The sequence below is a fragment of the Callithrix jacchus genome, chromosome 7 (genome assembly GCF_049354715.1).
Source record: "Callithrix jacchus isolate 240 chromosome 7, calJac240_pri, whole genome shotgun sequence".
NCBI lineage: Eukaryota > Metazoa > Chordata > Mammalia > Primates > Cebidae > Callithrix > Callithrix jacchus.
The window spans coordinates 22,971,547-22,999,341 of NC_133508.1; the positions used below are offsets into that span (position 1 = coordinate 22,971,547).

At 43.2% G+C, this 27,795-nt stretch overlaps 1 long non-coding RNA gene across 1 annotated transcript in view; it reads left to right on the plus strand.

Moving 5' to 3' along the window:
- Positions 1–2,775: 2,775 nt before the first annotated feature.
- LOC144576886 (uncharacterized) overlaps positions 2,776–27,795 on the plus strand; it is an 86,143-nt gene continuing 61,123 nt past the window's right edge. The window contains exon 1 of the long non-coding RNA XR_013519584.1: positions 2,776–2,877. This is a non-coding gene — a long non-coding RNA (uncharacterized LOC144576886). The remainder of the gene's footprint in view (positions 2,878–27,795) is intronic.

The window sequence follows — 27,795 nt, forward strand, 5'->3', positions numbered from 1 at the left end:
CCAGGTCCTGGGCGAGGCCTGCGGGCCTTGTAAAGGCCTCCGCGTGTGTGCTCACAGCAAGGAAGCCCTAACGGTTCCACCGCACCCAGGTCGCTCCTGTCGGCAGGCCCGGCCTGCCCTGTGCCGGGCTACATCCCGGCCGTTCTTCCCCACCGCCCCTGCAGCCCGCTCCCTCCCTGGGGCTTATCTTGTGCTCCAAAGGGGCTGCACGCGGCAGAGAAGGGGTGCCTGACTGGAAGGGGGCGGCTGGCAAGGAATTTAGCGCGCTCTCCTCAAGGTCGTCTCGAGGCCCGGGGGTCGTGCACTGCTGTAGTTAGTTCCTCGTCATCCACTGCCCTCTCTGGAGACGCGACGCCAAAGTTGAGAGTCTGGACGGTGGTGGGGAGCCAGGGTCTCGCTGCGACTCCGGGGACGCCCAGGCCGACGCTGACTGCGTCCACCGCTCAGATCTTCCCCAACATTGGCTCCGCTTCTTGTACCAGGGGCTTACGACGCCCCGAGGAGGCCGCTTCTTGTCCCCTAGGCGTGGAGCCATCAGCAAGGGGAGGCCTTGGGGGAGGCCAGCCGCGTTCAGCCCAGGAAAACTGGAGGAGGCGGCCAGGAGGCGGTTCGGAGGACACACCAGTCGCCGCCTGAGAACGCCGGGCTCTCAATGGGCAGACCTGGTCGCTCAGACTTCTGAGGCACCAATGTAGGCTGAGGCGCTGTCTAATTATGTCTTGCCCACTTATTTCAGTTTGAGACTTCTGTGTCCACAAACCGCTGACCAAGACAGAGAGGTACTGTCTACTGCCTGGGGATTATGATGATCATTTAAATACATAATTGTCTATTTACTTGATACATTTCCACTTACAAGAGTAAAGTCCAAATTGCAAAATAAGGATTCAGGTAAAGCACCCAAATAAGTTAAATTAGCTCTACTTATATTTCAATTTAGAATGCATACCCAATTAAAAGAAACCAAATGTTCCACAGTCGGAAATTGTCAGTGATCAGACTCTGATGGTCACAGAGTTTCATGATTGTTAACCTTCCACTGACAAGAGAAACAAGAAATCCACCTGGGCTTCTTCAAGACTATAGCTCTCGGGCAGTTTCAGCAGGTCACTCTAGGCAAGATCAGCTTTTTTGCTAAATCAAAGTTTTTTATGTAATTAACATAGGTTCCAGGCTCTGGCGGCAAATAGTTAACTGATGCCCAGAGTTGGGGGTGCCCATTTTGGTCGGCAGGTGGTAGGTTAGTGCTACACCCAAAAAACCACCCTGGTTTGCATCTTCCCATTTCTGTTTCCCGCTCCAACCCCAAGTTTAGCACTCAGTCACCTGGGTGGGGAAGGAGGCTGCCTGATGGGCAAGAGTTGGTCAACTGGGAGGAGGGAGTCATTGAAGGCAGGAGCAGCAAGACAACAGGATGGCAACAGTGGGCATTTGGGCAGACATGGGTTTTACTTACTATCCCTGCACCCAGAAGGTATTCAGTAAGTATTAAAGGACCCAGAGCTATGTGAAGACCACGTGAGGTTGACCTTCTCTAACCGTCCTTTGAGCTAAGCCACCTCATTTAGAATCAGGCCTCAGCCTGCATGGAGTAAAGTGTGTTCTGTTCCACTTTTCTTTCTGCTGTGGTGTGGGTGGAGGCAGGCAGTGGTGGGAGCCAGGCAGCCACAAAGGCCTCCTGTCCCTCTGGAGCACAAGATGGCATCTAGAAATCTGCTAGTGGGAGTATTTCTTGGAATGTCTTGGAAACTCTTTTATCTCAATCAAGAAGGGTTGCACAAGGCTGGGATAGGCGTTTAGAAATTGTTGTTTGCTAATGACAATCCTGGGTGCTCTCTCCCCTCAACCCCCCTCACCCAACTTTCTCTCTCTCCTCTCTCTTACACTCACCCACACATACATACTCACAAATCTGCCTGCTTTGTATTTTATATTAACCTTTTTAGCTTGATAAAGATCAAAGTCACGTATCAACTTGTCTCTCGCAAACACTACACACAACTCCTGGTCTCTGGCAGTAAAATCTGAAAGCTGTTTTTGAATTCTGCTAGCTCAGCCTCACTCTACCCCTCCCCAGATGATGCAATACTAGAACAAGGCCCAGAAAGCTGCTGTGTCTGTCACCAGCTAGCTGAGTCTTGCCTCATGGTGCCACAGAGAACTGGACCAAACAAGAGCTCAGCTGAGTGATTTTCACCCAGTGGCTGCTGCAGAAATCACAACGAAACACCCTTTGTTGTTATGTCTTTAGATCTGACAGAATCCTTGCTGGTTCCTTATGATAAATCCTTATTATCTGCATTTACAGGTGAAGAAACTGAAGCCGAGAGAGGTTAAGCAATAAGTCTTGGGCCACATAGAGAGAATGAGGGTCTTGTGTGTCTCTCTTGGGGCTCTTGCTACCACACCCATCACCATCAAGAGTCAATAGGAGACCCTGAGCTATAATCGGTTTTTGGAGAGATGGTTTTGTCCTAGAATTCACATTGCATTTTCACTGTGTTTTGCTATGTTTAGCAGGAGGTGCATAAAACACAGCTCTCAGCAGCAGAGGGACCAGTGAGTGCCTGATATGGTTTGGCTCTGTGTCCCCACCCAAATCTAATCTTGAATTGTAATCCCCCTGTGTCTGGGGAGGGACTCGTAATCCCTATATGTCAAGGAAGGAAAGTGAATGGATCCTGAGGGTGGTTTTCCCCATGCTGTTCTCATTATGGTGAGGGAGTTCTCGCGAGATCTGATGGTTTTAAAAGGGGCAGTTTTTCCTCTCTCATTTCCGCTCTCATTTCTCTCGCCCGCTGCCTTGTGAAGAAGGTGTCTGTTTCCCCTTCCACGAAGATTGTAAGTTTCCTGAGGCCTCTCCAGCCATGGAGAATGGTGAGTCAATTAAGCCTCTTTCCTTTATACATTATCTCATCGCAGGCGTTTCTTTATAGCAGTGTGAGAACAGGTTAATACCGTGCGTGACAAGAAACCGGGTGCAGTCCAGGCCACAGAACCAAAGGCACTTGTGGGAGCTAGGCCTTTCCACACGACACAGGTGTCCAGCTGAGGATGTGACATGCATAAGCTGGAAGCCCCCCTTCAAAAAGCACCAGCAGCAGGACCCATCCCCAATACCCACCCCCTTGGTGGCCATAGATTCTGTTTCTCCTCTTCTCCTGTTTGGACACAGGTCCAGGCAATTGCCCTTAATTAGCAATGCAGGCCTGGACTGGGAGGTTTTTTGTTTGTTTGTTTGTTTTTTGTTGCTGTTTTTAATCCTCAGAAACTGTGGGATGTGTTACTTAGCCCTGGACATTCGGCAACCTCACACTTTTACAACCTACTGGATTTTATACAACATAGATACCCAGACACACCTGCCACTCATGCTCATAAAAACCAACACTCCTTGACACTTCACACCTGGTTAGAACTTGTGGAACTGAGGCTGGGATCTAACATAATTGAATACAGTCTTTCTCGCTTTTGTTTGGATTTTCATATTTGCTACTTAGAGCTGCTTATGTCCTCAGCTTAGTGGCATAGAAAATGTTGGGAAGAACTAGGTAGGTATAATAGAAAAGATGGTGTCTTCGATGGGTGGGTCTGGGTCTAATGAGCCTTTGGGGCCGTAAAGTTTTTTGTTCACTACTTACAGATGTGTGAAAAATCAGTGCTCAGTTGCCATTCTGTAAAGCAGAGTGTCTGGTTGATAATGATAGTGGAAATTTATGAGTGCCCACTGTGTACAGGGCACTCTGAGCACCTATTGCTTCATTATATCTTCACCAAACCCTAATATGGGGTGAGTACGCTGTACTCATTTTACTGATGAGGTAACTGAGGCATAGAGAGCCTCTGTAACAATGCTGGTGAGTAACAGACTTGGGGTCTGACTAAATTCTGTTCACCTGTGAATTAGCAAGAGCCATCAACCAAACAGGTGAAGCCAATTTCACCAAAGTTGGCACTAATGCCAAGTGACTTCATTTGGAAAGTAAATCTTTACTATCTTGGTTCAATCTCAGCTCATCACAACCTCCACCTCCCGGCGTCAAGTGATCCTGCCACCTCAGCCTCCCCAGTAGCTGGAACTACAGGTGTGCATCACAAGGCTCAGCTAATTTTTGTGGTTTTTTTTGTAGAGATGGGGTTTTGTTATGTTGCCCAGGCTGGTCTTGAACTCCTGAGCTGCAGCGATCCTCCCACCTCTGCTTTCCAAAGTTCTGGGATTACAGGCTTGAGCCACCGTGCCCCACCTAGTCTTAACTATCTTGAGGAGAACATGTTTCAAGTCATTTTCTCCTCCTATCGCTCCCCTGAATAAGCTGAGATTCCTGTGGCCGTGCCTGGAGGAAGGTGGCAAGCGTTAAAAATGGGATGACTTATTGCCCTCAGTTCCTCCTGTAACCTACACAGCTGTCCCACACAGCTCTCCGTCAGCAATGCCCTGGACCAAGTCTGGCCAGGCTGCCATGCACTAGAAAACACCTGCTGCCAGCCATTTGACACTAGATGTGGCTTCGTAGGTCAGTAACAATAGTGCTTTTCACCTGAATTACTTGTATTTACAGTCTGCAAAGAAAATTCACTCATGGCCTCTCATTTTAGGTGTTTCCTTTTTGCACTTAGGGCTTTCTCTCTAATTGCAGAATGAAGGGCTGCTTCACTGGTTAAAAAGATGCCAGGTTAGGCCAGGCTTCCCCAGATAGAAGCTAGTGATTCACTGCCTTCTGAAGGAGGAAAATGCAAACTCTTCAACCTCAGGATCAAAAGGAGGTGGGCAATCCTGCCCAGACACTTTCCTATTGGGAGTTTCACCTTCTTTCAACTTGTACTGGTGGTTCACATTGCAACAAATTTTTCCCAAATCGTTCTTTTCCTGTCTACCCTCCCTATCCCCACCCCCAATCAGAGTTTGGAAACCCTCCTATCCAGAAGCCAACTGGAAGCACCGCTCAGAGCTGCTTTCCTGACTCTCCTGGCCTAACACTCCTTTTTTCCTTTTGGGTGACATTCAGACAGCAGGCCAAATGCAGACTGTTGGGGCCGTTTCTCCAGAAAGGGGATGTGTGTCTTCGGCAACATAGAATGTGGGACAGTCACATGCAGGTTTCTTGATGAGTGGAAGACTGGAGTCAGGTTCCTGTGTGTACATACCCTTCACTGTGGTGTCAGTTTCTATTAGCTCTGTTAGGAGCTTTTCTAGCTTTCTGACCTCTTCCCTGTTTCACAGGGCTTGGACTAGGGAGAGGTGAACAAGGCACTGGCCTTGGGCACAAAATTTAAGGGGCTGCCAAAAAACTCTCAGTGATCAAAATAAATATTTCATTTGAGACACGGTCTCACTCTGTTGTGCAGGCTGAGTGCAGTGATATAATCACAGCTGCATAGTCTGCCTCCCGGACTCAGGTGATCCACCTCAGCCTCCCGACTAGCTGGGACTACAGGTGTGCACCACCACAGCTGGCTAACTTTTTTTTTTTGGTAGAGACAGGGTTTTACCATTTTGCCCAGGTTCGTCTCCAACTCCTGAGCTCAAGCAATCCTCCCGCCTTGGCCTCCCAAAGTGCTGGGTTAACAGGCATGTGTCATCACACCTGGCCTAGATAAATATTTTAATGCAATTTAAAAAAAAATCAAAATTAACACAAAAATTAATGGTCAGCAAATAGTCAATTTTAACTAAAAATACTATTACTGATCTTTTTTGTCCCATGCTTCATTACGGCTTATCATAGCACTGCTTTTTATCTCTTTCTTAAATCAGAGGAAATGAACATGGATGAAAGCTAACTGAAATAAACCTAAGAAAGTAGATGTGAATGAAATGAAAGCAAAAGTAAAAGCACTGGAAGTGAGAGAGGAAGAAAATGAGAGCAACGACATTAATGTATAGTTTTTTAAAAATCGATGGCTATTAAAGGTTTTCATAGATAACTGACTCTCCAGCTAGCATCTGATTTTCAGCAATTGTTAAAGATACCCCAACAGTCAACAATGGTTTTAGGCACACACGTGTTTCCCTTAGTCCTCTAAACCTATTTAGTAATGATACTCTGGTTTAGAGTGCTTCTTTACTTTGCAAAGCACCTTTTCCATGCATATCATCTCATTTATTCTTATATTAAAAGAGTGAGAAAAAACATATTATCCTTTCTCAGAAAATGGGCAGGTGACATTGCAGAAGAAAAAAGTTTTTTAGTGCTAGGCACTGAGCTTGGTGCTTTACCTACACTTTCTTCTCCAGACAGCCCTGAGTTAGAGACATGATGGCTCCTTTTTACAGATCAAGAAACTGAAATCCAGGCCAGTTGGTTAATTAGAAATGTTCTCAGAATATTTATTTTCCTAAAATATTTGTGTCCTTGTTTGGTGCTGTTGGTTGTTAGTAAAATTTAAAAAAAAAAAAGCCAATTACATTAAGAGGTTATATTCTGACTCAATAAATGTTTTATACTTTCATATCTGGTCAAAGTAACTCCAAGATTTTCACTTTGCTTCTTCTGAATGGTCCAATATACATATGCCAGAATGAGTCAATCTCTAAAGTGCTAGTTTGATAGAAGTAGAAAATCTCTTAAGATGGAAATACTTTTAATGAAGTAGATGTAAATGATAGCCAGCAAAGTGATTATTTATTTCTTCTTCACAAACGCATATGGTTTATGCACTGCCATTTTCCCTTCTGTAAGATTGCAGTAGTGAATAATTCTGTCAGCACTTAACAAGAAAACCAGTTTTACCTTAACCTAACATCAGATGTGTGATTTCTTTAAAAAGATGCTACATGGCAGGTATAAAATTGTTTCTTGGGATTGTTTTAAATGCATATTTCTTTGATTACAAATGAAGACATGTATTTATTAGATGTTCTAATTTGTCCTTCCTCTTGCCTGTGAATTGTAGTTAATATACTTTGCCCATTTATCTATTAGTGTCAGTGTTTTTCTCATAAATTTGGGTGATCTCTTTATGTCTTATACATAATAATCCCTGTCTTTCATATCTGGTTAAAATACTGTCCTCTCTGTTTGGCCTTGTGAGTTTTGGTAGACTGCATTTAAAAAATAGTTTAATAATTTAAGAGACCAGTTTTGCAGCCTTGCCAGATAACTCAGTGGTAACTTGATTTATGGTTTATTTATCAAAGCTAATTGAAGTCGATGGGTATGAAGTAGGGAGTAATCTACCTTAACTCTAACAAGTCAAGCTCAAGAAGAGATCATTTCTGCCATTTTCTATCACTGAAGTCAGACATACTTAAATAGATTAAGTAACTAAAGTTGACTTATGCAAACTTTACATTTTTCATTAAAAATAGTTATATTTATTTTAACAGAAATTGACATGGCATCTCTGATTTTATGTTTTTTAGCTGTAAAAATATTTTCATGCAAAGAATAGAAATGTTTCATTCAAATTCTGTAAAAGTATTTCCAGGCGAATAATAGAAATAGTTCATTCAAGTTCACTTGAGTTGCCTGAAATGATAGATTTTGTTGTTAACTCAGATTTAGTTTTTACTTTTTTTTTTTCCCTAGTACTTTCCCAAAATGGAAAAAAAAAGTTTTCTGTAATCTTTTTAGGGAGTCTTCCAGACAGCCTCTGGGGGACTACACATGATTATTCTGCCCTTGCTATAAAGGTTTTCTGAGGTGGAAACAGCATTTATATCAGTTATTTTTTTTCTAATTTAAGGTGAAATCTCTGACCATATGCCTTAAGGTTTGCGCATTTTTCTCATGCATGTGATGCATGTGCATACACACACACACATGCACGCACATTCTGAATCTTTTACAATCCATCCATGGTTTTTATGTGGGGGTGGCCATGGGGTCTCACTCTGTCACCCAGGCAGGATTGCAGTGGCATAATCACAGCTCACTGCAGCCTCCGTCTCCTGAGCTCAGGTGATCCTCCTGCCTCAGCCTCCCTAGTACCTGGGACTATAGGCATGCTTCACCATGCCTGGCTAATTTTTTTATTTTTTTTTTAGAGACAGGGCTTCACTGTGTCACTCAGGCTGGTCTCGAACTCCTGGACTCACGCTCTCCTTGGCCTCCCAAAGTGCTGGGATTACAGGGTGAGCCACCTTGCCCCACCTTGTTTTTGTTTTAATCTTTTTACCTTTAAGGACCAGAAACACACCCATTCGTTGAGAGAATGTCATGACTAAAAAGTGTTGCTCTCTTCTCCATAGCTTCCCTTCCTCCTTACACACACACACACACACACACACACACACACACACTCTCTCTCTCTCTCTCTCTCTCTCCCTCCCTCCCCCCTCCCTCTCCCTCTCCCCCTCTCTCCCTCTCTCCCTCTCTGCCTCCCCCTCCCCCTCCCCCTCCCTCCCTCTCCCTCCCTCCCTCCCTCCTCTTTTGAAAAGTGTCCAGCCCTGGATTGGTTCTGGTGAATCAGAGCTTTGCATTGAGTTAGACAATCCCTCCTATATTACTCCTTTTTAATATAGGAGAATACATGTCTTTGGCTACCTTGGAAGTCTCTTTGCTGCAAATATGCAGAGGAAAAATGAAAGGATAAAAAGAAGTCAAGAAAATAAAATGTTTATAAAACAGTGCTGACTCTGTGATGGACTGGCAACTATGAGTCTATTGTCTTTTTGTTTCCTGTTTTTTTTCCCCAAAATTTTCATTTTTATTTTTGTAGAGGTAGAATACTTTGTAGAGACAGGGTACTGCCATATTGCCCAGGCTAGTTGTGAACTCCTTGGGCTCAAGTGATCCTACTGCCTCAACCTCCCAAAGTTGTGGCCACTGCACCCAGCCACAGCCCTGTTGTCTTAATGGCCATGGTTAGCATTGCCATTTTTTCTTCTCAGTGCTGAGGAGGAGCCCTTTATTTCTTTAGGAGACCATCAACTTTTACCAAAGTTCTGCTACCAAAAATGGGTTACATATTCCTAGAACATCAGAGGAGCTTCCCCAGGACTTTGAAGGCAAAGTTCTGAAAATATAAGTGAGGTGTCAGAGATTATATTTTGCTTCCAACAGATGCTACAAAGTTGTTGAAAGCACAGTAGCTTCAGAAAACAGGATATCCTTGAACCATGAAGTTAATTTGATCCATGTGGTGTCCAGAATACCAGGAAATCTGTCCTGAGGCAGTTTATTCTGCCAGTGTTCTCTCTCTGGCATATTCTGATATGCTACACTAGATTAACTATTTATCATTTGGCCTTCCTTCTCTAATTATGACATATTTCCAGATACGTTTCTTCCTGACATATACCAACAAGCTGACTGTGTGCCCAGCGTGTGAAATATCTCCTTAAAATCTCAACATTTATGCATAAAACCAGTTTACAGGCACTTTTTTTTGAGAAAGAGGAGTTAGAAAACTGTGTTCTCTGATGGGTGGCGAATCTTTTTCTAAGAAAGCAGATTTATTTGAAACAAACATTGTTCAAATGTTTAAAGATTCACCAGGCCTCCTTCCTACTTGAAGGGAATTCCCCTTTACTGTTTCCTACAATTTATTGTTCCAGTGGCTGCAAACATAGCTCCCTGCAGCCTCAACCAGGGCTTAAGTCATCATCCCACCTCAGCCTCCCAAGTAGCTGGGACTACATGTGCATGCCACCATGCCCAGCTAATGTTTCAATTCTTTGTAGAGATGGGATCTTATCATGTTGCCCTGGCTGGTCTTGAACTCCTGGGTTCCTGCTGACCCAGAAAAACCCTTATAGGAAGAAAAAGGGAGATAAGTCATAATTCAGGTTTGAATTCAGCACTCATTATTTGTTGTATAAAACAGTTCCTGCAATCTCCTGATTGCATTTTAGCTTCTCTCATTTATGGAAGAGCCCATCCACAGTTTTTTGCAATTTTTGTAAAGGACCAGAATTATTGACTCATTATCTCTGAGGTCAAGTAGGGAAGAGCATTTCTGTCACAGATTTTCTTCAAAATAATTCAACTCAAGTGTCACTGGACTATCAAATGAATACCATATTGATTTAATAGATAGTAGCTCTTAAATGAAGTGAAAGGACCTTTGCTTAATTAATTCAGTAATTCATTCAGTACACATCTATTTTGTGCCTGTCACATGCCCCCACTGGAAGGAACATCTGCCCATTATTCTATCCTTCCTAAACCAGAGGAATCAAACCATGCAGTAATAGCTGGCATTTATTTGGGTTCAAAACACATGTTGAGCTCTGTGCTAAGGATTCTTCACACATAATTTTATTTAATCTTCTGAACCATCTGTTCAGGTAGGTATTATGATCTTCATTTCAAAATCAGGAAGCTGAGCCTTACATGGCTTATCTCCCTGACACTGTAACAGTATGGCTGGGGTTGGCCCCACTTGGCCTAAATCCAAGTATGGCCTGGAATCACCTTAGGTCCCTGAGAAGTTCTCCTTTGAGATAATACTAAGAATGTAGTAAAGATAAGAGGGTTGAATCTGGGTAAATCATAAAAGGTGTGAAAAAAGTCACTTTATGGCCTTTATTTTTAGTTTGATTGTGGCTGCTTATTTATTTCATAGATCGTATTTTTTTGTTTTGAGACTGGGTCTTGCCCTGTCACCCAGACTAGAGAACAGTAACATGAACACAGCTAACTGCAGTCTGAACCTCCTGGGCTCAAGTGATCCTACTGCCTCAGCCTCTTATGTAGCTGGGGCCACCACACCCAGCTTATTAATTTTTTTTTTTTTTTTTTTGCAGAGACAGGGTTTTGCCATGTTGCCCAGGCTGGTCTCAAACTCCCAGGCTCAAGCAGGCCTCCCACCTCAGACTCCCAAGGTGCTGGGATAACAAGTATGAGCCCTTGTGCCAAGCTAGATTGTATTATTGATAACCCTGTTGTTGCCTGTTTATTTATATAGCCGCCATTCCTTAATTTAAAATTGTTGTAAATGTGTTGTTCCAGGCCTCTGATCAGCTGTCCTTCCTGGTGTATAATACCTTACATATTCCCAGGGCTCAGGTAAAGCTAACCCTTCCTCTAAGAAGTCCTGCTTGATCATGGAGGCGATGCTGCTCTCTCCCTCCATGAACTAAGCACAGCCACTGACACCTTTTGCTGCACATTGCTGCTTAATGTTTTCCTCTTGAGAAAGAGGGCAGGGCTTCTTTTGTATCTTCCCTGGTGCGTTTATCGTGGTGGTTTGTTCTTTTTTTAGAGCCAGGCTCTCTCTCTGTTGCTGAGGCAGGAATGCAGTGGCACCAGCATAGCTCACTGCAGCCTCCAAATCCTGGCCTCAAGTGATCCTCTTGCCTCACCCTTCCAAGTAGCTGGAACTACAGGCATGTACCACAGTGTCCAGCAAATTAAAAAAAAAATTTTTTTTCTCAGTAAAGTTTAAAATTTTTCTGTGTTGCCAGGCTGGTCTCAAACTGCTGGCCTCAAGCAATCCTCTTGCCTTGGTCTCCAAAAGTGGGATTACAGGTGTGAGCCACTGCACCTGACCCACATGGTACATTTTTAATACATACTTGCTAAACGTAGGAACACCACTTAGGACTTGAGCGATCACAGAGGTGAAAGGGCAGAATAGTTTCAGGGTGTGTTGAGTTCTCTGCAAATAACAAGACCTTGACAGGTGGAAAGGCTCTATCAGACATCACTGTCAGTTTGTTAAGCCCTCAAAGAATCCAGCCTACAATAAATGAAGTCCATGTAAAGACTCATAAAGACCAAGTAAGTGTTTTATGTGGAAAACAGCAAATTCACTGTCAAATTCCAAATGGCACGTAAGCATGGAAAGTTGCAGTTTAATGTCCTCAAACTTGTCACTGATGGCCAGATGACAGAGCTTGTCAGAGAAACCAGGAGTTGCTTCGGAAACAGACTGCTCTGACATACAGCATTCATTCCTGGGCCAGTTTCAGAAGACTGGAAGAGGGTACACCATGAAATCTCAAAAAACCATGTATCACTTGGCTGCACAAAAGTTTCCATTCAATTTTGAGGGTATTTTGGAAGCTGCGTGGATTCCCACTTATGAAAAGGAGTGCTTGTCATGGGAGTCTTTTGTGGGAAGTAAAACACATTTGAAAATGTACTCCAATTGCACCATTCCATGTAGTATAGGGTTTTTCTCTTGGAAGACACGCTATGAGTCAGATAGGGCAGACCCAACTCGTTTCTTTATCATCAAGACTTCCTAGATCTGGCCCTGTCTGTTAAGTGTATCACTATTTGTTCAATGTAATGGGGAAGTAAGAATTGCCACACTAAGAATATGCCAAAATATTTTGAAAGGCCTAAAGAACAGCGAGCGATGAGGTAAAGAAAACAGTATGCTGATGGAAAGAAATGCTAAGTGGAATAAAGGAAGCTGTTCACAACTCATCTGTCCAGTAACATTTACTGGGACTGCAGGTACATGCCACCATGCCTGGCTTGCTTTTTTTTTTTTAATGTAGAGATGGGGTCTCGCCATCTTGCCCAGACTGTTCTTGAACTCCTGGGCTCAAGCGACCTTCCCTCCTTGGCCTTCAAAGTGCTGAGGTTACAGGCATGAGCCACCACATTTGGCCTTTCACAGTTTATATTATGTCCTGGGCCCTATATTAAGTGCAGGTCATACAAAGTGAGACAAAGCAGACATGGTGCTGCTTCTTATGACTCTTACAGTCTAGTTGGTGAAAGAGACAATAATAGAATAACCACACACATTAATGTAAGATTGCAAACGTGGTTGGTTCCAGGAAGGGGAGAGTACGTGGTACTTTAAACCACCCACCAAGGAGAGTGTTACCTAATCTAGTAAAAACACCTGAAACTCGAGTACTAAAGTATCACCTCTTTAAAAAAAACCTCAGCTAGAAGCACCGATGGTCACGTGTGTGTATACACATATTTTTAGTATATATAAATATATATATTTATTTAGTTTAGAAATGGCATCTTGCTCTGTTGCCCAGGTTGGAGTGTAGTGGTGCAATCATAGCTCACTGTAGCCTCAAACTCCTGGGCCCAAGTGGCTGGGACCACAGGTGTGTGCCACAATGCTTAGCCAGTTTTATTTTTGTTAGAAAAAGGGTCTCATGACGATACCCAGGCTGACCTTGAACTCCTGGCCTTAAGCAATCCTCTAGCCTTAGCCTCCCAAAGTATTGGGATGACAAGAGTGAGCCAGCACACCCAGCCTGTGGTACTGAAAGTGCAGTTATCATTGACATAAAGCCATTATGGCAGAGCAGAATGAGAAGAGCTGATGATTATATCAACATCTAGTGAGACTTCTTATTGTTGTGTCATTATCTGATGAGTTAATTCTTTAGGGAGTTCCAGTTCATGTACCAGCAGAAAGGCTGAATAACAGGAAGGGGACTGGAATGGAAAGTTCAAGCAGCAGCCTCATGTTGTTTATCCAGTATCCCAATAGGACATCCCGTGAGTTGAGTTGTTTTTCAGCTGTATGACCTGGTACAGCTTAGATTACTGTACGAATAATGGCACCTCTGCTGCTAAATGGACAATTTAGCAGCTGCTAAATGGACAATTTAAATATGCTCAGAATTTTTGCAAATGAACTACTTTTTCCAAGGTCGCACACAAATTCCAACATAATTCAAGTTACACAAAGACAGGCCTTGGCAGTCTTATTTTGTATCGGCAGCACCTGACAGTCTCCATCTTGCCATAGATGCTCAGTAAGTATTAGTTAAATAAATAAATCTATCTAAGGGATTGGTTGGATGTCAGGATCTGCCTCCTATGTCCATTTGTACTGCAGCAATATTTCATCATTTTCTAATAAGAGGATGATCATACAAGGTTCCATGCTTGAGGAAGCATTTGCCCAACTCAAGGTCTTCCTGAGTCTTCTTGCTCTGGTTGCAAACCTGGCTTTGACCTTCAGCTCTGCAGTGACCTTTGGGTTGGTTCTCTGTACTTAGGTGGGACAGTTGTCCAGCATTGGCTCATCTCTCAATTACTATCTCTGACCTTTGTGTGCCCCGAATCCACCTTGTCTCTTTGGTTTGCCCTGAGAATCAGTTTGCAGAGATGCAGTCTTTTGTCTCTGGATCTTTGTTCTCTCTCTCTGATCTCATTACCCACATGACTATAATTGTCAAACCTCCAGCTTCCAAGGGGCAGCATGCCAGCAGGGAGCCAGCGTGATGAAACAACATGCATGGGGCCAGTTGCCTCCTGACTACAAGGCAGCCACAGTGTCACAGGAGCTGCTGCATGGCACCATTGCAGAGGGCCAAGGAGTGATTTTCTAGAGCCACACTATCTAGGTGCAGAGTTAAGGAGCTAGTCTTATTTCTTCAAGTTCTTTTGTAAATTAGATGCTAGTTTTATTTGTTGATAATACTCTTGCTTAAAAAAAGAGACTTTTTCTCTGATTAGAAAGAAAAGATGTTTATTATAGATAATTTGGAAAACATAAGTTGTTATAAAGTAGACACATGGTCCCTGTCTAATAAGCCCTGCTTACACCCAGGCAAATAAGCCCTGCTAACACCTAGATCCTGATTAGATGCTGTGAGGAAAGAGCCCTGTGTTACAGTGTATGTGTCATATAAGCCACAGGGATCACTTCCTTCCTACTTAAGGGGACGTCCCATCTTCCCTCCTTCATACAACCCCAGAGCTGGGCACTATCATTTCACTACAGCAATGCTTTCCAGCAGCCAATATAGAGCGAGGCTTAGAGTAGCTTTCAGGCCCCTGCAACCTGTTTTGGAAGAAAGCTATGTATCAAGAAAGCAGTTAGCCTTGTGACAGAGATGGTTAGCTGCCTGCCAAAACCCATCCTCTCCCTCTGTAGGACAGATCTATAGCTAGGAAGCAGTGTGCAAACATGAGCTACATTGCCTGGCCCCCTTTGTAGCCAGGTACAAAGTCCTCATGTGACTGGTCCTCACCAAGACAATGTGAGCCATCTTGGGGCCAAGGCCTTTAAGAAGTGGATATGCCTCCTCCATTTCCTCCACGAGCTGGGTGCAGATACTTAGAAGTAGAAGAAATGGAACCACACATGAAAGGAGCCTCGGTCCCTAGCCAACACATTGGGGAAGGCCACCTTGCAGCTAGGGACACCCATCAGGGACCACAACTTGAGCAAGAACTAAATTCTAGAGTGTTGGCATCATTATAAGTCTTGGGCCTATTTGTTACTGGAATGTAGGTGACCTTAACTAATACAGTCCTGCCAAATGTCTAGTGAATGCATTAATAAATGTAGACAGTAAGATCACAGTGATATTCTGCCACCACATTGGAGTTGTAGAGGTTGAGCAGGAAAGACAAACTTAAATACATCTTGTAAGAGGAACTATCATAGAGGTCTGTGCCTAGCTGTTATCAAAATGTCCATTGAGTTTGCTACTGAAAAACCAACTCATTTTAGTCCTCTGTTCATAGAGCAATATTTCATAGGCTAAAACCTTATGCAAAGTAGTTGCTGGAGAAATAAATAGAAATATTTCTATAGAAATATGCAAACCACAACTGCCATTAGGAATGTCAGAGTCATTCAGACAGGCAAAACTAACTGATGTAACTAGGGACTGACCGTTCATGAGCCCATGCAATGGTGTAGACAGCTCAATCCTCTACTCCAATAAGAAATGTCTCAGAGATTAGGTGTTTTGAGAGCCCCCACCTAAACCAAGGTTCCAGTGCCAGGGTAGCTATCAACCCTGCCTTCACGGTAAAAGAAGGGGAGCTGAATAGGGATGGTTACCATGTACCTTTCATAACAACCTCCTTTTACCTGGAGGATGGCTTAATGTCTACCTGTGACCAGAGTCCCTCATGTGGGAAACTTGTTTATACTGGCAGATGCCCTCGTGGCTCTTGTCTGCCATGGGTCTGGTGCTGGGAGCCTGACCCGTGTGCTCCTTGGCATCTAAGGGGAAAACCTAGCCTGGGGCAGCCCCGGTCCTTCGATGGAAGGCACAAATTCAATACACTACCATAGTAGGGAATAAATTAAAAGGTTTTTACCTACAGATTCTAGGCAACAAGAGTACAGTGAGCCGGGTGGGCAGTCCTCTGTCCCTGGGTCACCAGTGGCAGGAATGAAGGGTCAGGCAGAGGAAGAACAGCATGCAGCAATGGGCAGTGCAGAAAGTCCCTGACCTACGGTGGTTTGACTTCCAATATCTGGACTTTACTGTGGTGCAAAAGCCATATGCATCCAGTGGAAACTACTTCAAGGACCCATACAACCATTCTGTTGTTCACTTTCAGTACAGTGTTTAATAAATTACATGAGACATTCAATACGTGTTAAAAACAGGCCTTGTGTTAGGTAGTGGTGCCCAACTCTAGGCTAATGTAAGTTTTCTGAGTATGTTGAAGGTGGGCTAGGCTGAGCTATGGTGTTCTGTAGGTTAGGTATATCAGTGTATTTCTACTTAGGGTATTTTCAACTTATGATGGGTTTATTGGGACATAACCCCTTTGTACATCAAGGAGCATCTGAATAAAGGAATAGGGCATAGGCCAGTTTAAGTTCACTGGCGAATGTCTGAATGGGTGGTTTGAAGGAACCCTCAGAAAAGTCGGGAGCCCAGCCTGCTAGGTGGGAGAGATGCTTCTAAGTGTTTATCTCTGGCCATTGGCTTAAACCATTTGGGTGTGGCATAGAACTAGAAACTGTTAAAGGTGAGGGAGCCCTGCTTCTGGTCTGATAAAGTTAAACTTCTATTCAAAATAGAGGCCAAGGCCACATAAAATAAGAACTCATTAGGGCATTAAGTACTTTCATTTAGTACAATACCCCCAGAGCAAAGTCCCTGCCTGGTAGCTAAGCTGCAGCAATAAATTCTGTAAAGCGTGGTAGGTTTGGCTGCAAGATTCTGAAACACCCGCTAGGCTTGGTTGCAAATTCTTGGAAGTCCATTTATTTCTAAAGCTGTGATTAGAAACGAATGCAGAAATCTTAGTGCCTTCTTACTGAATTTTAAAAGCACAATTTAACAATGCTACTCAGATGCCTGTGTATTTGTATTGTGGGAAAGCAGTCGTCCAAAGATTTGTTCAACTAGGTGCAAAAGAGCAAGGACTTACTGTGTGACTGTTCCACTCAAAACCATATCTCCTAAGCACTATGGCTGGCAGGTACCACCTCTGCCATTGTAGCTGGGGGAGGTGTGTGCCCCGTCACTCTCTGCCTGAAACCCCACTAGCAGAAAGAGCAGTGTAAATGATAATGACTCCAAATAGCTCAAGATTTTCATCAAACAATGCGATCATTGTCATGAAAAGCAAATCCAGCTGACATTTATCCTGAGTATTTAAGTAGTAGGAATTACCCAGTAAGACATGTGGGGTGATGGGGCGTGTGCTTTTATTTTCCCTTCTTCAGGTAAAGGCACGTGTGTGTGTATGTATGTATGTGTGTGTGTTTCAGTTGCATTCAATTCCAAAGCTTGGAGAGAATTTCTGAAACATAGTATCCCATGGCTAAAAACAAGGATTTGTGTGTAGCTGAATCCATTTGCCCTTCTTGGAAATTCCAAGGAGGTGATGAAGAGGTAGATATCGGCTACATCGTTTCTCCTCTCAAACCCCCTCTGGCTTTCAGAACTGATCTCCAATCAGACCATGCCCTCAGGCTTCTGTGCTTGGGCATGTGCATGGAATGCTTTTCCCTGGTAACAGGTAAAGAGCATAAAAATAAATGTGTCTCCACACCGCATTGATTGCTGGCACCCCAGATGCTTGGAGGCTGGGGTACACCTTCATCATTGTCTCCAGGTGTATTCCCCTGAAGGAAAGTAGGCAGACGGGCTGTTGGACAGCATCATTCAGTTTTGGGGAGGCCTGGTGCCCTTGGAGGTAAGATAATGTCTCAGTTAGAGGAAGAACAATGTGATCCTAACTGCTTTCTGTGGGGTTGTCTCTAAGCCATCCTCTGCTACCACCAGAGCATCTTTCTAAAGCACGACTCTTCCCTTGTCACTCTCCTGCTGAAGTTGACTGTATTGACTCCCTGTGCCTTTTGGATAAAGTCCACCCTCTTAGCAGATGCACAAGCCTTTTTTTTTTTTTGTAATCAACTTTATTGAGGTACAATTTACACACAATAAAATGCACTGATGTTGCAAATCTAGTTCAATGAATGTTGACAAATGTATTTATCCATGGAACCTCTGCCACTGTAATCAGGATTTAGAACAATTTGCTCACAGCCCTTTTGTTTCTGTCCCATCCTCTTGTCTCCAGCCCCTGAAAACTATTGGTGTGCTTTGTGTTGCTGTACTTTTGTCATTTTTTATTTGTTCTAGAATTTCACAGAAATGAATCCTAGAGTATGTAGTCATCTGTGTGGTCTGCTTCTTGGAAGCAGGTGGCCTCTACACGATGAATACATTTAAAAGGAAAAAGAGAAACAAAACACTCCTGGTGTGTTGTTAGACTGGCTTCTTATTAGAGACACAATCCTCATTTCAGCCATGTAAATTTAAGCCACATGAAAGAGCTCATGAGTGGCATTATCTTTTTTTTCAGCAATTGTCAGAGGCAGTGATTGAAAAAGTATAAGCTGCCAGGGGAATTGATGAGCCAGCTCAGGTATTGCTTAGTTACAGGCAGATGTGTTTCCATTTTGCTTAATTATACATATGCACAGGCATTTCCTCTTTCCACATGGAAGAAGGACTTGTGTGGTGGAGCAGGTTCCATGGAGTGAGCTGGGGGAGCCAAGGGCAGGCTGTGGGGCAGAGACCCCGCCCCCAGGGGCACATTGGCCTGGCTGTGGGAGCTTACCCAGGGAGGAACGAGTGTGGAATAGTGAGTGACAACCAGCAAGCTCAGGAAGAAACCACCCGGCAGTTAGTGGTGCCAGAGTGATCAGTGACAACATTTGGGTCTGGCAGAGATGTCTGGGAAAAACTTTGGGGCCAGGACACTTCTGAATGTGGTCCTCAAATTAAATAACAATTTCTGCCAGGCAGAGTGGCTCACACCTGTAATCTCAGCTCTTTGGGAGGCCCAGCTGGGAGGATCACTTGAGGCCAGGAGTTTAAGACCAGCCTGGGCAACACAGCAAGATCCCATCACTACAAAAAAATTTTAAAAAATTAGCCAGGTGTGGTGGTGTGCACTTATAGTCCCAGCTGCTTGGGAGGCTGAGGCAGGAGTATCATTTGAGCCCAGGAGTTTGAGGCTGCAGTGAGCTTTGATCACTCCCCTGCACTCCAGTCTGGGTGCTAGAGCAAGACCCCATCTCTAATTAGAAAGATACATAAATTAAAAAATTAATTTCATTGGGAGGCTGAGGCAGGAGGATAGCTTGAACGCAGGAGTTTGAGGCTACAGTGAGTTATGATTGCATCACTGTACTCCAAGCTGGGTGACAGAGACTCTATTACTTTAAAAAATAGTATCAGTGACTTTGGTTTAATTAGTTTCATTTCCCTTATATCCCTCTTATGTTTTAGACAGAGAAATACAGAATAAGAATGAAAGGAGAAGAGAGAAAGGAGGTGAAAGAGGGATAAAAGTTCTCAGACATTGGTGAAGGAACTGAAAAACTAAAGGGTGAAATTGAATGCTGAGAAATACATTTGTCCCAGGTCATTTAAGTTGTTAAAACCTACTGTCATTGGATAGTAAAGAAAGAGCTGTTTAAACTTTGGCAGCTTGATAGACTTTTTAAAAAGCCTCTTTTGCAAGGTTGACTTTAACATAAATCTTGAGCAAGCATAACATGTAAAACACCACTCAGGGCCATTACAGTTATGTTAAGGTTTTTATTTTCCCTCGCCAGTGGGATTTCTCTCCACTGGTATTATATGTGCCTGCCAAAACCATACAAAAAGCGTTCATGGAGAAAAGTTTCCAGTGCCAGAAGCCAATCCAGTTTTCTTCCCAGATCTGAAGTTTAACACCGGGCCTGGAGACTGTTAGGAAATAGATGTTACAAAAGATGTGGAGTGAGGGAAGCGGGGAGGGAAGATGAATGAATTCAGTGTCCAGTGTTCCCAGGCTTCAGGGCAAAGGATGCAGATGCTTCAATTCATTACTGTGAGAGCTGAAGGGAGACAGAAGTTTGTGGTGTTTTTCAGTGACATTTATCTGCTCATCTGTCAGGAGTTGCTTTCTGTCAACAGGGATAAGCTGCTAAAAACAAAACCACATGCAGCCCTGCAGCTCACAACAATCAGTATGTACCTTGGCACTTTTCACACATATTTATGCCAACACAAGTCGTCTTGCTTCCTCTCTCCCTCTTAAAATCAGGAATTACAGACAGGGCTAGAGGAAAAACAATCATTGTCTATAGTAAATAGCTTTGGTGAAAGACGCATACACACACGTATCCTTCATGGCATTTAGACTAACACCAACCTGTCTGGAGCTGACAGTCATATTTTAATACTGTAACATGGGCCTTATATTCAGGACCATAGAGATAGATAAGAATTTTGAAAACCCCGGTGATTCTACTGAGTGAGGAAGGCTTTGTTTGGCTTCAGGCTCTGTTCTCAGGACAATGGGCTGTGAGTGATATATGCAAATGTGTCCTTTTCCCATTACTGAAAGTGACCTTTATTATTAGATTGGAATAGCAACAACAGTTCCTGGGTTAACATGACTTATTGGCCTAAGGGAGGAAAGATGTTCTCCTGGTAAGATTTAAAAACTGAGAATTAGGTAAAATTCTTGCCTTCACCATTGCTAGAAGATCCTCGTGTAATGTTGGAGAAACACGTTGCCTTTGTGTGTCTCATTTGCTCTGTTTGGAGATTTGGGAAAACCACCTCTCCTCAGAGCATTATGAACCTTTATTAAGAGTTTCCCAAAAAAGTCGGAAGAGATGCATCCCCACAAAAACAATATTTGGATTACTTTAAGCCTAGTGCCATAGAAGAGGCCAGATTCTACGTCAGTTTAAAAAAAAAAAAAAAGCATGTCAGTTAAAAAAAAGCATGTCAGTAAAAATCATTAATAATGAATGTAACAGTTACTGCTTATTAGCAAGGCAGTCCTGTAGCAACTAAATACAGAAAGCACAAGAAGGTAATTTCCCTGAGGGAGTGGTGTTGACTTACCAAGCAAACTACTATCCCTAGCGGTCCTGCAAGCCGGCATCATGAGGCCTTTAACCATGTCTAAGTATAAATTAAGTGCTCTTTTCAGACTCATCTTGGTTATTTAATTATTTTGAGATGGAGCCTCACTCTGTTGCCCAGGCTGGAGTGCGATGGCAAGATCTTGGCTCACTGCAACCTCTGCCTCCTGGGTTCAAGTGATTCTCCTGCCTCAGCCTCCTGAGTAGCTGGGATTACAGGTGCCCACCACAATGCCTGGCTCTTTTTTTTTTTGTATTTTTAGTAGAGACGGGGTTTCACTGTGCTGGCCAGGCTGGGTCTTGAACTCCTGACCTCAGGTGATCTGCCTGCCTTGGCCTCCCAAAGTGCTAGAATTACAGGTATGAGCCACTTCGGACACAAATGACCAGCCTCGTCTCATTTATTTGCTCCATGATAACACCTTACATTAAAAAAATGCCTTAAAATAACCTGATCTGTTTTTCCGAGTCAAAATATATTAAGAAGCAGGGAGAGATAGACTAACCTTAAATACAAAAAGCAAGTTAGCATGTACTGACAAGTAACTCGGAGTCACTGGCAAAGTGAGCACAGATGAATGTGATACATTTTTTAGGAGTCTGGGATTTCAAAAGAAACAAAAAGTAGTGATATCATTGAAAGGAGGAAAGCACTGGCCACTGTTAGAGGAGAAATGGAACATTTTAAAAAATGAAACAAAAACAAAAGACAAGGTTTACAACTGCGTGAACATTTACACAGTTTATCCTCATGGTGTGCAGATGAACGGCTGTTTTAAAGCTCATTTAAAGTGTATCCATCAAAAGAAGTTAAGCGATCTCTTTGCTAAAATATCCTTCTATGTAAAAGAGGCGTTTTTGGCTGGGTTTCCCATCCTTAGCATTAAAATGATTAAGTATTTAAGTGCTTAGGAAGTAATCCTATTATTTCAGATTTCATGCATAATAAATCTTTTTTCCTAATTTGAGGAATTATGAAGGGAAAGTGAGATTCTCCGGTACATTTATTTTTAAAAGAACACTTGATAGATGTTGGAACTTCTAAAAGCAAGTTCCTCTGGTCAGGAAGAGGGTCTTAGCAGTGGATCGAGAATTCTGTCTTGGAGGGTGAGTATGTGATACCCACGTGACAGTCAAATGAGGTGATGTCTGCCTTTGGTTCAGAGCATAAAATCACCATAAAAACATGACTTTTTAGAAGCAGGGCATAAAAGAATACTTTGTTTTATTAAAGCCTCTAATGTTTCTCATGGGAAGATGGGCATTTGAGCAAATGTATCGGTCTAAGCATTTAACAGTAAATTTACACACCTACGAGAAGTTGGGGGAAACAGGGCCTGTTTTTTTTCCATATTTTTGGTCACAAATGGCCAGACAAGGTGATTCAAAACAGAGGAGAAGAAAAGGACGGATGGGTCAGGGGAGGTGTTGGATGAATACAGGAATTACAAGTATCCCAGAGCTCCCAGTACCTAGGACAGGCACTAATAAAGGTTTGCTGCATAGATGGATGACTGGACAGACAGAGTGAAAGGTTTTGTGGCCACAAAGAAAGGTCAGTTACTGCTTTTTCTTGTAGATTCTCTTCCCTTCCCCCATGATTGGGAAGTGGGGACTTCTGATTAAGTTGATTAATATGCCCTAAACGAACTACTTAATGTCAAAAAAAAAGTGTTCAAAGGCCTTAATAACATTCACACCACACAGACCAAGCCAACCATGATTTATGTGGCCCTTTGGTGAGTCATAAAGCCCCGAAGACACTGCAGCGCCTAGTGTCATTTATCACCATGCAGCTCAGCAAAACCATTCTGCGAACTCTTGTTTCCAGATAACTTTGATTCTGGAGGACTAGGACTTTCTTTTATTTACATTTTAATTTTAATTTTTAGATGATAAAACATGCTGTTATCTAATCTATACTTGAAATTTTGACAAGAGTATTTTGCTTGTTGCAGGGATGGGCACCAGCAATGACCTTTGTGGATGATGGGTTTGGCCTTTGCTAAGTGGGATTCTCCTGGGGGTGGGGGGGCTGCTGGGGCTCTGTGGGAAAGGGACCCTTTACTAGTGAGAAGATTTAAGCCACAGCAATAAAATGGAGGGTTTGGAATTTGTGCTGAGGTTTGTCTTCGCGACTTTGACTCTGTTTATAGTTTAATGGGATAAACATTCTTTTTTCTTATGCTTTTAAAACTTCTTCATTGCTTCTAAAAATATTTTTAGGGAGATATTTTTTTTTAAATTTCTGGTTGGCTTTTTAGAGATGGGGTCTCACATGTTGCCCCCTCATTAGGCTGGACTCAAAACTCCTGAACTCAAGGGATCCTCCTGCCTCAGCCTCCCAAGTAGCTGGGACTACAGGTGTGCTACAATATGGCCAGGAAATTTGTATTATTTAACTTTTATAATTTAGTGAAACATTTAAGGATCACTTATTCATGACATCCAAGAAGCTGGATGCTCACCCAAGAATTCTTCCTATCCTCCCATGTCTCTCTCCCCACAAGACAGAGCACGCTTATCAATGTGGTTTCCTTGACTTCCTATTCGAACAGTTTGTTTTTTTCTGAGTTGTATAAATGTTCCTCCAAAAAAATACCAACAGAGGATTTGCACACATTTTACCTTTAGAGAAAAATCAAGAGTGGAAGCCTATAGTCAGAAAAGGTTTTAGGATGATATTGAGCAAGTGGCTAGATGTTAGATGATAAGGCAACGTAAGGATGAAGAAAAACATATCTTGGGTGTTGTTAAGACAGTTTCAGATAAAATTCTTATCCTGACAGACAACCCATCAGAGCAGCGTGTACATCAGGTCCTGGGAAGCTGTTTTACTGTTACTGGAGGTGAGAGTCTCTAACATGATCTGCCTAGGAGAAATGCCTGTTGGAAAGCTGGCAGCAGGCTGAACAGTCAGCTAGAATGCCTTACCTGTCCTGTTTCCTTGTCCTTTCTGTCAGAGCCCAGGCTTCCTGAGGAATTCCATTGGTTCCAAAAAGTTATAATCTTCTCATCAGTGTGTTGCTTTCTCTTACTGCCGAAAAGACATTACTCCCTCTAGGGTACGATCGAATTCTATTTGGTGACTGACATTGGAACCTAACTTTGTCATACATACAAATCAAATGATAACATCCAAACATTGACCTTGGGCTGACATTAAAGTAGGCCTGGTTGGCCTTGCTCTGAAACATTATATGAAGATAGAAGAAAGGAGTTTTAAAAGAAAGAATGATTGCAAGGGAAGGACAGTGTTCTGATAATAGGGTTCATAAATAGGAAGGAATGAAAATGAGGCATAAAGACAGAGCATGACGTATCCATAACTCTACAGCATCTGTGGCATCGTACCTGTCTGTAATGCAGGTGGTTATATGAATATGGCTTCCATTATTCTGTCTAATAGGAAAACCTGATGAACACCCATGGTCCTGAATGGAAGTGCTAAGTCCTAAAACTAGTGCATAAGTAACTCAGGTAATCACTAAAACAGTTGTGTAATGTGGAAACTGAATCTCTGAAGCCTTCCCAGGGTCATGCTGAAAGGGCTGGGATTCAGCTTCAGATTTAAAGGATTCTAAAGTCTGTGCTTTCCTTACTATGGGATATGCAAGGACAGGCATGAGGCTTTACACTTGGAATTTGAAGTATGTTGGGAAGACACGTATCTGTCCATGGGCAGCAGCAGAGGACAGAGACCTTGATGCTTAGTGAGAGGGTGCCCCCAGTCCTCCAGTGCTGGCATGATGTTGCAGTTCTCTTCCAAGCTGGCTGTAAAATGCCATAGTTCATTGACTTTTTACAATGTCAGCGGCTCTCACAAGGCTTAACCCATAGTAGGAACCCAATAAAAGTTTGCTCAATGAGATTATGACATAAATTCTATATAATCAAGTCTTGGAAGTCTGCCCTGTCTGTTCATCTAGAGATCTTGTTTCTTGGCAGCATTGACTCCATGGCAGCTCTATGGTTTATGGGCGTCTGGGACACCTACTCTGATGGCCCAACCCAGCCCACTGGCTTCCTCTGCTGACTGTTAGAGCTGTTCCCTGCACAAACACTGGGGCCGCTGTTGACATCTGATTCACACGTCTCAATTGTTTTTGCCCCTGCGAGAATTATGGTTGGGGAATAACAAATAAATGAAAATAAGTGAGAAAATCAAAATGAGAAAGAAGAGTCTGGCGGGGGGAAGATTAAACACCCTCTTTGGTACAAGTAAAGTTATAAGTGCTGAATGAACATTTGCTCAAAGAATAATGAGGAGGTAAGCTGACATCTGGTACCTTCACTGACGCTCATGATTCAATTCAGCCACGAGAATGTCCAGCCAATCAACCAATCATCACCTGGGTGTTGCCAGATTTATGGGCTTTGCTTCAGGGTGCTGAGAAGGTGGAAGTGAGAATGTAACTCATTATTGTCTCTGCTTAACACACTAGCAGAGATTTCCAGAAGCAAAACCACCAGGAGGAAGGAGATTTAAGTGCAGGCTTGGGCTGCTTTGTGGACATCTTCCTGCCCTCTCTTCTCTTTAAGTGCCCTTTGAAGTGTCAACAGTTGGCCATTTCCCCACCCCAGAGCAGGCTCCGAGAAATCACACCTTAGAGGGAATGCAGGCTCTAGTGACCAGCAGTCTAGGAAACTTCCAGGCTCCCCTGATCAAGCCTCACTGTCTTCTTTATTTTGATGGAAAGAAGTTCCCAGAACAAGGGAGATAGAGAGTGCTCCAAGTGATGACAAATAACATTTTAAAAGGCAAAGGTCTTTCCCTTGATTTCAATATCTTCACTTTTTCTTTTTTTTTTTTGAGACAGAGTTTTGCTGTTCTTACCCGGACTGGAGTGCAATGGCGCGATCTCGGCTCACCACAACCTCTGCCTCCAGGTTCAAGCAATTCTCCTGCCTCAGCCTCCCGAGTAGCTGGGACTACAGGCGCGCACCACCGTGCCCAGCTGATTTTTCGTATTTTTAATAGAGACGGGGTTTCACCTTGCTGACCAGGATGGTCTCGATTCTTCACATTTTTAAAGAGTTATGATTTAATTTGTATTCTGAACTAAGTAAATAACATGCAAAAAGTATAAAAGGATAGATAATGGAGAGGAAGTCTCCTTCCCACCTGTTTCCTTCCCCTCCCCGGGGTCGAGCACTGAAACTGGTTTCCTGTGCTTTCTCCCTGGGATACTCTATGTATCTATAGTCTACATCTGCATATACATGTGAGACACACAGGGACTTGTCCTCTATACACTGTTTGGCACCATGGTTGTTGTTGTTTCTCATTTTTTTTGGTTAATCTTGGACAGATCTTTCTAACATCTAACACTAAAATGTGCATCTAACACGCACATTTAGTGCATCCTCATTGTGTTTTTTTGGGGGGACGGAGTCTCGCTCTATGGTCTAGGCTTGAGTGTAGTGGTGCAATCTCGGCTCACTGCAACCTCTGTCTCCCGGGTTAAGCAATTCTCCTGCCTCAGCCTCCCAAGTATCTGAAACTAAAGACATGTGCCATGATGCCCCACTAATTTTTGGTATTTTCAGTAGAGATGGGGTTTTGCCATGTTGGCTAGGTTGGTTGTGAACTCCTGACCTCAAGCAATCCACTTGCCTCGGCCTCCCACTGTTAGGATTACAGGCGGAGCCAATCCAGCCCATCTTCATTCTTTTTAAGGGCTGTGTGGTTGCCCCTTTTTGGGGTAATATCTTGTTTATTTAACAGTTCTCTTCTACCAGACATGGAAATTTCTTTCCACATTTGCTATTACAAACAGTGCTTCAGTGAATGTGCAGACATTATTTCACACGTGTTTGAGTGTATATGTCAGATATATTCCTATCAGAATTGCTATGTCAAGGGAGAAAATTGAGTACTGTCATTTGCAGATATGATCCAGTGTGTGCTGCCTCATCTTGTTCAGCCTCCTAATACTCTTGGCCTTCAACTTTTTTTTTTTTAATACAGGGTCTTGCTCAGTTGTCCAGGCTGGAGTGCCGTGGCACAGGGCTCACTGCAGACTCAACCCCATGGGCTCCAGTGAGCCTCGCGCCTCAGCCTTCTGTCTAATTTTTAATTTTTAAAAATAGAGACAGGATCTTGCTATGTTGCTCAGGCTGGTCTCCCACCTTGTTCTACCAAAGTGCTGAGATTACATGCATGAGCCACAGTACCCAGTCTTCAAATTTACTGTCAGCCATGGGAAACCACTTGAAATTGCTATGCTCTCTCAGACCTCTCTGTCTACTGTTCTGCCTTCCCAAAAAGTCCCTTCTTATGAGCCACTCCACACCCTTTTCTGGAATAGGATCCTTTAGATCTCAGGCAAAATAGCACCACTTGCTCTTGGCAGCTTTCTATCTCCTCAAGAAATGTCATAAATACCTTGCCTAGATGTACCCATGGCACCTATGCTTCCACCTTATGGCAGGGAACTTAGAGAAAATGAAAGATAAGCAAACCAACACATATGAAAAGTATTACAGACTATGAGATGGATCATAATGGAAATAGAGTATGCTGATAAAGAATAATGGAACAACCTCCGTTTCACAGGATGTTCAGTATGAAAAGGAATGAGTGACATGAAGACCTCCGGGAAGGAGATTCCAATATTTGAGAAGAGCAAAGACAAAGATCCTAGGTTGGAAAGAACTAGGTTTGTTTGAGAAACAGCAATAAATTAGGTATAGTTGGAGCATGGCGGGAGCTGCTGGGTGAGGGGGAGATAAAATCTAAGAAACAGGCAGGGACAAGGTGATTTAAGTAAGGCCAGGCAG